Source organism: Camelus dromedarius, chromosome 6, assembly GCF_036321535.1.
Source record: "Camelus dromedarius isolate mCamDro1 chromosome 6, mCamDro1.pat, whole genome shotgun sequence".
In the NCBI taxonomy this organism is placed as follows: Eukaryota; Metazoa; Chordata; class Mammalia; order Artiodactyla; family Camelidae; genus Camelus; species Camelus dromedarius.
In genome coordinates, this window is record NC_087441.1 from 84,148,073 (window position 1) to 84,161,569 (window position 13,497).

General features: G+C 37.5%; 1 long non-coding RNA gene across 1 annotated transcript in view; it reads left to right on the forward strand.

Annotated features, from left to right (window-relative positions):
* LOC135321525 (uncharacterized) overlaps positions 1 to 13,497 on the forward strand; it is a 69,854-nt gene that overhangs the window by 19,572 nt on the left and 36,785 nt on the right. Inside the window, exons 4-5 of the long non-coding RNA XR_010381364.1 lie at positions 6,312 to 6,460; positions 6,751 to 6,805. This is a non-coding gene — a long non-coding RNA (uncharacterized LOC135321525). The remainder of the gene's footprint in view (positions 1 to 6,311; positions 6,461 to 6,750; positions 6,806 to 13,497) is intronic.

A 13,497-nucleotide genomic window follows, 5' to 3' on the forward strand; every position in this document is an offset into this window, starting at 1 on the left:
TTCACAGTGCTCCCCCTTGGTCCTAAATTCGACCAATATTTTGAGAGACATTTCATGACCAATTTTGTCACATGGTGCTAGGATGGCTCATTCCTAGTTAAGTTGAAGAATATTCTGAGCTGCCATTCAAGGTGTTAGATTTTTTATCAGGACCTGTTGATACTAAAATTTCTCTGGATCGCCTGTCTTACTAGTCTATTATGATCGAGGAAATGTTTGCCCTTCGTTGCTCATTCCCATACCTAGAATCACACTATTACAATTATTTTATACAGGGTTATAAATTTTATCTATTTCTTCAAGATGTTTAGCCATCATCAATCTTGTAGGCCTAGTTACACATTGGGAAATGTAACAGACAACAATTTTATTATATAGACAGGATATAAGTAATAAAGCTAGTAAAGTTAATAAAGTCACGAATGAGAATTTAATAGTCGAGAAGTTATATTTTTGGGTTAAAATTTTGCTTGTGTTCCTGATTGAGTTTGAGTCATCTTATGAGAAATTTCATATTTATGGTCAGGGTCAGAGCAGGTATTAATTAGCCTGGTGAGGTCTCCCACCTTGTAAGATCAACAGTGGCCTAAACAGAACTATAATTTCCTTTTTAGAATAACGTTTCTGAGGGCTATCTAGTTAGAGCCTTGGAGTAGGGAAACCCACCAAGGTAACACAGAAGTACTAGACATAGGTAATTTACCATAAACTTAACAGTTGGAGTAGTTCATAATCAAAGGTAGGAGAAATTATCAAAGTAATTGGCATACAGGCCTGGTTCGGTGTTTTGGGTCAGCTGTCTTACCTCAGATGTCGTCGTCTTCTCATCCTGGCCTGGGTAGATTTTTCTTCATTTGGGCATTGTTTTAAGGTGAGCAGTGCTCTATAGGCCAGTGCACTGCAGGGGCTGTTTCTGATAGGAAATGAATCCAAAAGTCCATTTCCTTCAGCTTTGGTATGTACGGTCTAGTTAAGAGTACCTGATAAAGGATCCTTCCATTCAGGTAGTAGACAGTTCTTTAAGTCATGCCTGTTCCAGTATGTATAATCCCCTGGCTGCAGGTCATGGGGCATTGGAACTTTACCCAAGGATAGATTACTGAACTTCAGAAACAAACCTAGAGTATTCTTTTCATAATTCTATTAACCTTTACAGCAATGTGACAAAACAGCAAGGAATGATCTGGGAAATGTCTTAGTAAATATAGACCTCAATTAACAAAACTAGAATTTAATATCCACTAAAATATAATCTTTTTTCTCTCTAAAGTTACCCTCATTTTTCTCAAATATAGTCAAATCAAGAGTAATTTGTTTACAAGTTAAGTCTGATTATTTGATCATATAGGCTTTTTTAAATTGGCTGTGTTGGAACTTTTAATTAGGAGTCTCAGGGTAGAATGTTAATAAGGTTTTCTAAGGCCAGGAAAGCCACATCAAGGTCTTGTCATGGTTTTCTGCCTTACACATTTAGGTAAATTCTTTTCTCTTTAAAATCCTTAAAATACCTTGAGATTCCTATATCTGTTAGGAGATGATCTTCCTCATTTGTCTGATAGAGCCACTGGGGACCTAAGAGATTTTAGTCTCTTGAGGGATCAGATAGAGAGAAAAGATAACTGTTCCAAGTCTGCTTACATAGGTATAATTTATCAAATTTCTGTGAATCATAACTAGTTAAGGAGAAGAGTTTCTTTATGTCAGGGAAACAGGTTAAAAGCCAGTAGTATGTCAGACAAAATCAAAAATTATAACCATATTCACCAGTTTACTCAGTCCCATGTAACTAATTTTTTAATCAGTTTTCATTAGACATTTAAAATTTCTTACCGAGTTTAGTTCAGTGTTATAGTTTGAAATTTATTAGAAACCAGTAAATCTCCTTGAAGAGAAAGCATTTTGCAAAATCATCAGAAGAAAGCAATTAACTGTCTATAAATGACAAAAATTTAAAAGCATGTTTAGACACCGTTACACTATAATCGATGAAGGAACCTGGTCACTATAACCATAAATATGACTGGTAACATTTTAGATATGCCAGATTTTAGTGAGTCCATATAATTTCTAGAGTATCTATATTAATAATATTTTCTCATACAATATAACCTTAGAAGATTTATTATTCATTTGACAATACCATGTATTTAACATGCCAAATAAATTTACTAGTTTAAAATCTCTCTTTGGGATGTTTCAGGGGCCCTCTGTAGCATCCCAAACTTAACTGGAGATTAAAAGAACTTTAATTAGAAATTGATATTTGGGGAGTTTGTTAAAAGATTTCAAAACACTTGGTCACGTAAACATATAGATCACTGTGAAGTAGTACTTATTCATTAAGAAATTACGTCAAAGGTAAAGGCAGAACAGATCAGGTAAGTGGTATAAGAAGCTTTACAATTTGTTACTGAAGGTGGATTAACATTTCAAGACAATTTTGTCCTCTTAACAGAGAGTAAACCAAATCTACTCTTGTACCAGTTTATGTCTAAGATTCATTTACTTTGCCCAAGTTGATTCTAAATTTAGCCAATTCCGACCACGTACAAATCCCTTTCTTCAGGGTTCCTCTTCCACAAGCCTTCCACAGCTTTCTATACTCATATTAGTTTGTTCCTTATTTTCTATTCCATTCAGAAGTAACCAGCTTCAGGACAAAGTCACTATTTTTCATTAACAAAATATAATTCCATTCTTTTATCTTCCTTTACACATTTATCTTACTTTCCTAGGATACTGAGATCATTCCCTTAATAATAAAGACTATTTCAAGGTGGCACCAACCATTTATTAATACTTCTAAACACCTTTATTTTCTCTGTAAGAGGAAGTTAAATGTTAAATAATTCATATTTCAATCTTATTTTATCTGAAAATGGCATAGCTATTTAATAAAATCCTATCATTTAACTTAATGTAGCACAACTCTAGAATTTAAAGATATCAAACATTTAGATTATCTTAAATATACATTTAAAAATATATTTTAAAAATTTACCCAAAGCTCTCATCTCATTTGCATTTAATTTATTTAAATTTTACCACACCACATTACTATTATATTTTTTAACAAATCTGCACCAGATATAACAGGATCTTATTTGACTTTCATTAAACCTAGGTTCAGTAAAAGTACTATACTTAATATTGGTGACTTTAAAGATGTCTATATTAATTAGAACATACTTAAACTAAACAATATCAATTATTATCTTAATATTGAATATTTTCCAGTTCACATGAAGCTGAAGGTCAATTTGGTCAGTTTTTATTTTAAAACTACTTAATTTGTCAGCTCTTATTTTTTACGCCAATTAAGCAGAGCTCTTTGACATTGATTTTTATTTTTTCAGCTGTAGAATTATCTCACATCTGCAATGTGTACGCAGGCTTATAAACAGACAAAAGTTAGAGATTTCATAGCTTCACTTCAAAACTTACTTATGAGATAAGTATAATAATAGTTGTAGTGAACTGAATTTGCTTGCTCAAATCACTAAGTCTTACCATTTATGAAACAGACATTTAAGATTTCTTGACAAAGACTTAAGGACCCATCAGGGTTCTGAGTTGTAAAATGCCACAAATTTCTTTGGCCCTGAGTTTTATCTCGTTGAGCTAATTAGGCTCAGTCCTAGGTCACTGTTTGCTGTATTTACATTTCTGATCTGCAAGACAAAGACACACGCTTCCAGTTCCCCAGAGAATTTCTCTGTCATGCAGGCCCAATAGTATCTCCTTAATTTGCTTCTTTGTATCAGTGAGAAGAGCTGTAAACAAAGAATTCCATGTTTAAAATTTTAAGGTTTACTTTATCTTGCCTTTGAAAGCTTGCATAAGGCATTTAGTAAGGTCTCTTTTCCTTGAGTTATAAGTTAAACCCAGGGTAAACCTCTTATTATATTTTTTATTAGCTACTGAATATTAGTTTTTAGTTTTACGTTATATTGGACAGCTCATGTAACTCTATTGGTTTCCTTTACTGTGTTCAATTAATATTTTCTGAGGGATAGATACGTGCCCAGCCTTGTAATACCAAGAAAAGGAAGCGTTTTTCCATTGAAACATATCTATCCCAAAAGATAATTAAGGAAGATGTTTATACAAAGCCCATTTAATATACCAATTTTACAAACTTTTATCTCAATTTTATTAAATCTTATACCTTTAATTTTTATATTTATTATGTTTAATCAATAATTCTTATTTCTAGAAGGAGTGCCAAAAGCCTTTTTTTTTTCCGTGCATTGTATCTAATTTTATACAAAAGTCTCTGGGATCCCAAAGTTTGAGCCAAAGAGCTTAGGCCCTTCTCAATTTTAATTTCATTAATTGGTCTGTTGTCCCAATCATTGATCAAGTATTTCAGTCTATATATATTTATATATATATATATATATATATATATATATATATATTTTAGCCCTATAAATACATATATTTAAAACTGTGGTAAATAAAACGGACTTGTTTGAACTTTAATGTTGGAGGTAGTAGGTGATATCTTTGGCTCTTTTTTTTTTAACTTTACGTAGTGTAGTATCAAAACCTTGCATGTAAATGCAAAAATGTCCATTTTATTTATCTCATTCAAAATAACCATATAAAAATATTTATCCATTTGGGATAAGCCCCTTATCTTTTTTTTTCCTACATATTTACAATTCTTTTTCCAGTTATTCAACCTAATTAACATTAATTATTCTAAGTTTTTATTAGCATGTCTAAAACCATTGATTGGAAAGTAAAAACACAAATGTAGCTTTTGAAACCAGTTTTTTTTTTTAACTGAATTATTAAGTTAAACATTAGATATATTTTTCGACCTTTAAACTTGATTTTATTAGTTACCAATAAAACAGATGTTTATACAGAGAGCTCTTTCAACTTTCACCAATTTAAAAGTTTTTCCAAATTAAAGGATCCAACATATGGCCATCAATTTATATATATTCATTTATATAAAATAAAATATATATATATTTTTTAAACCAATAAGATGAAGAGGATTTTCCACATGAGAGTGGGTGTGTTGCCTAAATAAAATTCAAAAGTTTACTCTCCAAAAGCTAAAGGCCTTTGTGGTACATGCTGATGAAACAAAGGTTAAGATGGCAAAATATCTGAAAATTGGTACAATCAAAGGATTGTTGAGAATCCCAATTTATTTGCGTGGCCACCATATGTACACAATATTTCTACCTTTTGTATGGCAGATTCCAAGGTTTCCTTTAAAAAAAAATGAAACACATATATATATATATACGTACACAAAAATAAAATACCCAGAGAAAGATAAAAAGTTTTCATTTCAAGGACATAGGAAAAAACATCCAAGATATCCATAAAGGGGATTTTGTTTTATAAGTTCAGAATTCCTAAAAATGTTTTTAACAGTCCTGGTTAGTTACTTTCAGGGTGAGGTTTTTTTTTTTTTTTTTTTTTTTTTTTTTTTTTTTGCAATTAATGTTGTAAGATTTGTACGTATATAAACCTGGCTGTGGTATAAGATGGAGGCTGGCAATCTGTCATTTCTTTTTCTTTTCTTTTCTTTTCTTTTTTTTTTTCTTTTTTTGAAAGTTCTATTCCCCATTCTAAGGTCGGGTTCTCAAAATAAAATTGCTAGTAAGTTTTCCCACAGGGACAACTATATGGCATGAAGTATTTGCCTCTACCAATCCTGCAAGTTTCTCTGTCACTGGAGAAAGCTGTTACCAGCCAGGAGGAGGGTCCCAATTTTGGAGTTGAAAGGTTCCTCATAAGAGTTTTACTTTTATCCTGAAAAATTCAGTAGAGGTAACCAAATTGAGGAAAACATTAGACCAGCCTCTTACCTAACCACTCAGTCCTGAACCCAGTGTCTTTCAACTTGGACCAACTCGGGACGTCTCCACTGGGTGAGTACTTTCCTGGTATGTTTCCACCAGCCCCACTTTGGACGTCTCCTCAAGTTGGGTGTTTCCTGTTATCTTTCAACCAGGCCCCACCCAGCATGTCTCCACTGGGTGGGTAGTTTTCCCCCCAGTATCTTTCAACTGGAGGGCCAGGTACCTGGATACACTGCCAAATAAAACTCAGGATCATCAACCAATATGGGAGATCCTAGAACCAGAAGAGACTCACTCAAATTCATCTGGACTCCCCGAGGAGGCAGACGGGCACAAAGGGCCACTGCTGGTACCAAGGCTCCAGTTCCTCGGAGAGTTCAGCTGGAGAGAAGTCTGCTCTGGGTCCTTTCATGGTTTCCAAAACTTTTGACTGAAATACATGTGCAGCCTAAAAGTTAAGAGTTATGATTTATTTGGCAGGAGGACTTGACCTGGGATGACAGCCTCTCAGATCTCTCAGAGGGACTGCTCAGAAGAGGTTCGGGAGGAAATAGGATATAGAGGAGCTTTACAACAAAGACCGGGAAGTTGGAACAATAAAAGATTGCTTGTTATCTAAAGAAAGCCAGGTATGTCAAGTTCAAGAATTTAGTGCTTTTCTATGTATGGGAGGAAGCAAACATTTGGACTCACTGAATTCCTTCTTTAGACAAACACCTAGCTATCTAGGGCTAATATCCTGTCCTTTCTTATTCTGAGTCTGCTCAGAGGGCACCGTTGTGAGTGGCTGCAGAGGCTGGGCTGCAGGCCTGTCCTTGCTGGGGTGTGTTGGCAGCCGCTGATGACTTGGTTTCAGCATTCTTTGTTTACTGACATGGTTGCAGTATTTTCATTCACATTGTAATAATTTCTTTCACAGACTGACTATGGATAATCTGCAACCTTGGAAAGCAACCGAGATGGAATTACTGCAGGTACCTTCTACTTTAATAAGCTGCGTGCAAACATAAACATGGAGGAAGGATACAAAATGATTTGGTGGTGTAGGGTAGGCTTTCTGCACATTACAGGAGAAGGCAAGGCAGATTTCCTCTCCTTTGTGGGCAGGGACGTGATTCCACCTTTCTTTTCTGTAGTGGTTTCTGAGAAAAATTTATGGTAATTAACCAACATTGACAAAAGTTGGAACACAATGCATTTAAGAGCTGGCCAGCTGGAAATTGTGTATTAGACAGGTGGATTTCATAGGCAAGTGGTCAGGTGGATGGGAGAGAGCTGGAGCCCACGTCTGGGCCCAGATTCAGGTTTAAATCGCCATTTCCTCACCATAGGGCCTTGGAATAGAATGTAACCTCTCTTAACCTGTTGGTGATTCTGTGAAATGCGCATGATAATACTCTTTTGTTCCTGGGATTGTTGTAAGTTGTAAAGAGTATTAGAGCACACATGAAGCACTTAACACACTGACACTTAGCAGTGTTCACTGTGTGCGGCCGCCCCGCTTCGCGTGTGTCAGAGCCGTAAAGACAGCATGTGTCTGTTGAGGGCGCACTGGTGGCCCCTTGAATACGTTGTGAATTTGGTGATTTCTATTAATCCTTGTAACTCTGTGTGCCATGGGCAGTTATTTTCATGGACAGATGAGGAATCTCAGGGTTAAGAAGACTGTGTAATTTGCCCAAAGTCAGACCATAATTTTGGGTGCAGGTGCCTCGATTTGGCATGGGCCCCTGGGCCTTCTACCCTCTTCGTTAAGCACCAGAGCCAGATGTGGGGTCGACTGTCACCCAGCACAGAATATCCAGCAGGTAGCAAGACACACCTGGCCCTGTGCTCCTTGAGGAAAACTCCGGAGGGGAGGCAGTTACAAAAGTGATAAACATAAAAACAGATGACTGCAAACTGTGATCAGCTCTGAGAAGGAAAGGAACAGGCCTCGCAGTGCAGCGCTGGGATCTTTCTCGTCGGGGCTGCTCTGGGGGCGTTCATCTCAGCTAAACAAGCTCTGCTGCTGCACCAAGGCAGGAAGGCAGGGTGCTTGTGACCAGGTAGACTGGGCCTCGTTGATCATTCTCATTCCCCATTAAGTGGCAGCTGTCACGGTCACTTACCTAGTAAACAGATGTTGGCCATAATCATCATGCATTTTGCTAGGTAGTTTTATTGGCCCCACCTTTGAGATGAGGTCATTGAAGCTGGGAAATTTGCTGCATGCCCGTGATCACCATGGAAATAACCCCGCTTGTCTTTCAACTTAGACTGGTGTGGCTCTCATGCCCCAGCCCTGTGAATGGCATCATGTAGCTTCTCCCAAGTGGCCCAAATGACTGACATTGATTTTCTTAATTCATAGGAAATGGTATGTGACAATAGGAGAAAAAGATAGTAAGAAATCTTTTGGAAAAATAGAAAAAAACCATTTCTTCCCCAGCTGGGGAAGCGTACCCTGTGTCACTCACCCCACTCACTGTCTGGCACCTCCTCCCTTCTGACTCCGTGTTCAGAAGCCACTCTGAGCCTTTGAAGAACATTTTGCCTCATGACACTCTTGACTAGGACCTGCGACCTCTCTGTCCCTGGTTAACTCTCTCTTCAAAGCCATTTAAATTTTATGCAGGCTCATCTGCTCAGATGTAAGAATAGCCTCTTTAAAACGTCTTGATGCAGCTCCTTAATGAAGATCTTGAGAAGGAAATCTAGCCAAAAGCAGGGAAGTATGCACATAGTGACCGTAAACTCAGCACTTTGTGAAGTTCAGAATCAGTTGGGTGGGAGACTCAGGAAAGACTTTTTTAAGGTAGCAAGGGTAAAGTGAAAGGACGCAGGCTGTGTGAGACTGAAACATCTCGGTCCCAACCAGCAAGGCACCTGCGTTCACGATGGTGTGTGGGGAGTGCAGAGTTCTCACAAAGAAAGAAGTGGTGGAATCGGAGGGAGGACAGTTAGGTTTTTACTGGGGAAGGAAAATGTGGGCTGAACATTTCCTGGTTGAACAAGAGGACTGTGACATGATGTGCTTGTATTTTGGAGAGAAGGGTTTTGTGGGGATAGGCCTAGGGAGAACTCTCTGTGGCTGGGGAGTCAGCACAACAGAGAACCACAGAGAACTGAGCAGACCCCAGGCCCCTGCTGGGGGAGGGGCTGCCCGCCAATTCGAGCCCTGGGGGCTGCTTCTGTCCCTTAGCTGGGTCCTCAGAGCTCCCTTCAAAATCCAGTCCTGTTGATACAAAAAAAACATGGGGCATGAGAAGGGCTGTGCCCCAGGCTTTGGTTGAGCCCCTGGATTGTGCCCCGTCCGATGTGGGTCCTTGGTTTCATGCAGGAAAGAATTCAAAACCAAGCCACTGTTGAGTAAAGGTAGATTTATTCAGATAGATACATTGAAAGGCAAGAGAAACACCACGAGGTTTTGGGGTTTGATGCTCAGATTAAAAGTAGGTACTGGGATATCAAAATTGTAGAATAGATAAACAAGATTATACTGTACAGCACAGGGAAATTTACACAAAGTTTTATGGTAACTAACAGAGAAAAAAGTGTGACAATGAGTGTTAATATGTGCATGTATGACTGAAAAATTGTGCTGAATACTGGAATTTGATACAACATTGTGAAATGATTATAAATCAATAAAAAATATATAAAAAAAAAAGAATGTGAGAAAGTTTTCAAGGAATGGTTCCAGATATAAAACCCTTTCTGAGCATTTTCTCTATTTTGTGTGAAATGCATTTTTACTTGAAATTTGACTATAGTTGATCTTAATTCTTTCAAATATGGCAGGGTTTTTTATTTTTTTCAATTTCTTCTTTCTCTTTTTTTTTGTTTTTTTTGAGCATGAAATCTGTTAGAACTATGGCTAAAGCGTAAACAAAGCGTTGCTGAATTTTAAGTGTCATCTGTTGGCTGTAATGCTTAGAAAACGTCTGTATTTTGAAATAAAAATCTTTAATGCTAACTAAAAAAAAAAGCAGGTACACACTCCACAGACAGAGTGTGGGCCTTCTCCAAAGAGGGAGAGGGAGGGGTGCCCGCGAGGTGGTGCTGTGTTGCTGGTTTTCATGGGCTTGGTGGTTTCATATGCTAATAAGTAGAAGGACCTGCCTAGGGGCAAGGGGTTGGAATTCCCAGGGAGTTGGCCATTTCCCACCATTTGACCTTTTTTGGCTAGCCTTGGGACTGCCATGATGCCTGGGGTTGTGTTATTCACCATGTTACTATTACAGTGGGTGTAAAATGATGCTCAAGTTCTGCTAGAAGTTAAATCTCTTCATCCTGAGCCTCAAGGCCTATTGGGGGTTGAATGCTTCACCATTTTGATGTTAATTACTGTGGCCTTCCTTGAATGGCTGTGCTCTGACCCCTTCCATCCTGTCTCACTGTGGTGACACAGAGAGAGCAAAGGCCAGGCCCTGCTTGTGCTCCTGCATTTAACAGGGGGAGGGGTGGTGTGGGCTGAGGATGACTCTGAGTGGTGAGAAGGATGTTTCAGATTTTCCCACGTGGGACATGGGGACTTGCCAGCAGCCACCGCAGATTTATCTCACGGGCATTATCGCTTGTGTCACTCATCTTTTTCTATTTTTTTTTAAGTATTTAATCGAAATTTAATATCAGATATCTTTCATAAAGAAATTACTCTTTTCCTTTTCTTTGGGGCTCTTTTTGGGGGTTAGGCAATTAGGTGTATTTATCTGTTAGTGGAGGCCCTGGGGCTTGACCCCAGAACCCCGTGCATGCTAAGCACTCGCTCTACCACTGAGCTCTACCACCACCTCATCATCTATTTCTTTTTGCTTTAGCTGCCAAGAATCTTACAGCTGAATTTCTAGTCGGCCTTTAACACTTACCCTGACTTCATGGCATCCATTTTTATGACTTTACCTCCCCCTGGTTTCATTTAAGTATTGAATCTCCTTTTTCTCTTCACTGTCACTTTTGTCTTTTTGTTGTTATGGTTGTTAAGCTGTGTTTAAAAAATTGTTTAAATTCTCTTTTAGCAGGAAGTTGAAAGTAAATATATATGTAAACAAATTTATCACACTTAAATGCTTTTATACATTCTAAGCTTTTTAGTAGTTACTTAAAAACCGAAAGGAATATTAAAGGGAAAACATTTTAAAATCACTTTTTTAATTTTTTATAAAGGTATAGCTGATTTACAATATGATATAAGTATCAGGGTGTTAAATAGATGCACAATTTTTAATGTTATGCTCCTTTTATAGTTTTTGTAAAACATTGGCTATATTCCCTGTGTTGTAAGATACATCCCTGTAGTGTGTTTATGCTACATGGAGAAGTTTGTATAAGAAAGCTGGTTATCGCAGAGTCTGGGGCGTGGCTGTGTCTGACCCAGGTTCACGCTCACCCTGCCTGTCAGAGCCCAGGCCCTCAATCCTGCCTGCAGGGCCGCAAGTGGAGGCAGGTCTCATCAGCGCTGGCACCACCCCCTGAGTGGCAGTGACAGCAGTGACTGTCTGTGGACATGCAAATTGTTGTTCCAGGAGCTTTACATGCATTTCTGCATTTAATAATTAAAGCCCTCCTGTGAGGAATCGTTTTATGTTTTTAATGAATAATACATTTTATTTTGATTTTGATAGAATTCAAACCTCCGGAAAATTTATAGGAATAGTACAATAAACGCTTAGATACAGTTCACCTAAAAGGGCACAATTAGCCCTTTTGTGTCTGGCTTTTTTTAGCATAAAGTTTGAAGGTTCATCCATGTTGTAGCCTGAATCAGTACTTTATTCTTTGGTTTGATAATATCCTTTTTCTTTTTGTTCGTTTTTGGTCTATTTAAACATATTTTAATTGAAGTCTAGTCAGTTTATAATGCTGCATCAGTTTCTTGTGTACAACACAACACTTCAGTTATATAGGAACATACCTGTATTCATTTTCACATTCTTTTTAAACATAATTTACTATAAGATACTAAATATATTTTCCTGTGCTATACAGTATAAATTTGCCGTTTATTCTATACATAGTCGGTATCTGCAAATCTTGAACTCCCAATTTATTCCTTCCCATACCCTCTCCCCTCTGGTAACCATAGTTTGGTTTCTATGTCTCTGTGTCTGTTTCTGTTCTGTAGATAACTTTATCTTTTTGTTTGTTGGTTGTTTTATTGTTTTTTAGATTCCACATGTGAGCGATCTCATATGGTATTTTTCTTTCTCTTTCTGGCTTACTTCACTTAGAATGTCATTCTCCAAGTCCATTCATGCTGCTGCAAATGGCATTAATTTATTATTTTTTTATGGATGAATAGTAGTCTAATGTACAAATATACTACAACCTCTTTATCCAGTCATCTGTCAGTGGACATTTAGGTTATTTCCATGTCTTGCTATTGTAAATAGTGCTGCTCTGAACATTGGGGTGTAGGTGTCTTTTTGAATTAGGGTTACTTCTGGATATAAGCCCAGGAGTGGGATTTCTGGGTCATAAGAGAGGTCAATTTTTTGTCTTTTGAGGAACATCTATAGTGTTTTCCACAATGGCTCCACCAAACTGCATTCTCACCACACTGTAGGAGCGTTCCCTATTCTCCACAGCCTCTCCAGCATTTATTGTTTGTGAACTTCTGAATGATGGCTATTCTGACTGGTGAGAGGTGATACTTGATTGCAGTTTTGATTTGCATTTCTCTGATAATGATATTGAGCATTTTTTCATGTGCCTATTGGCCATTTGTATGTTTTCATTGGAGAAATGTTTGTTTAGGTCTTCTGCCCATTTCTGGATTGAATTGTTTGTTTTTCTTTCTTATCAAGTGTAAAAGGTGTTTACGTATTCTGGGAATTAGGCCCTTGTCAGTTTAATTCATTGCAAATATTTTCTTCCATTCCATAGGTTGTTTTTTTGTTTTGCTTACTGTTTCCTTTGCTGTTCAAAAGCTTGTAAGTTTAATTAGATCCCACTTATATATATTTGCTTGTATTTCTATTGCTTGAGTAGACTGCTCTAGGAGAACATTGCTGAGATGTATGTCAGATGATTTGCCTATCTTTTCGTCTAAGAGGTTTAGAGCGTCTTGTCTACATATTTAAGTCTTTAAGCCATTTTGAATTTATTTTTGTGTATGCTGTGAAGGAGTAGTCTAACTTCATTGATTTACATGCAGCTGTATAGTTTTCCCTACACCATTTGCTGAAGAGGCTATCTTTATTCTATTGTATGTTCTCACCTCCTTTGTCAAAGATTCAAAGACCAAAACTTTGTGGGACTATGCTTGGTAATTTTGTTTATACATTCATTGATGGATGGATATTGTTTGTAACTTTTGGCTACTATGAATATTGATGTACAAGTTTTTTGTGAGAATATGTTTTCATTCTTTTGGCTGTAGAGTTGGCCCACCTTATGTGTAGTTTCCACTTCATGGATCCAGATGGCTGATTGTAAAGAGACTCGAACATCCTTGGATTATGGTATCCAGGGTTGGGGTTCCAGAAATCAACCCCCCGAGGATACTGAGGGATGGCTCAATATGTAGGAGGGGAATTGCTGAGCCATATAACTCTAAACTTTTGAGGAAACACCAGACTTCTGCAAAGAAGCTGCACCATTGTCCCTTTCCAATGGCCACATATAAGGTATCTCTTCCTCCTGAACGACACTTGTTATTGTCCATGTTTGATTATAACCATCC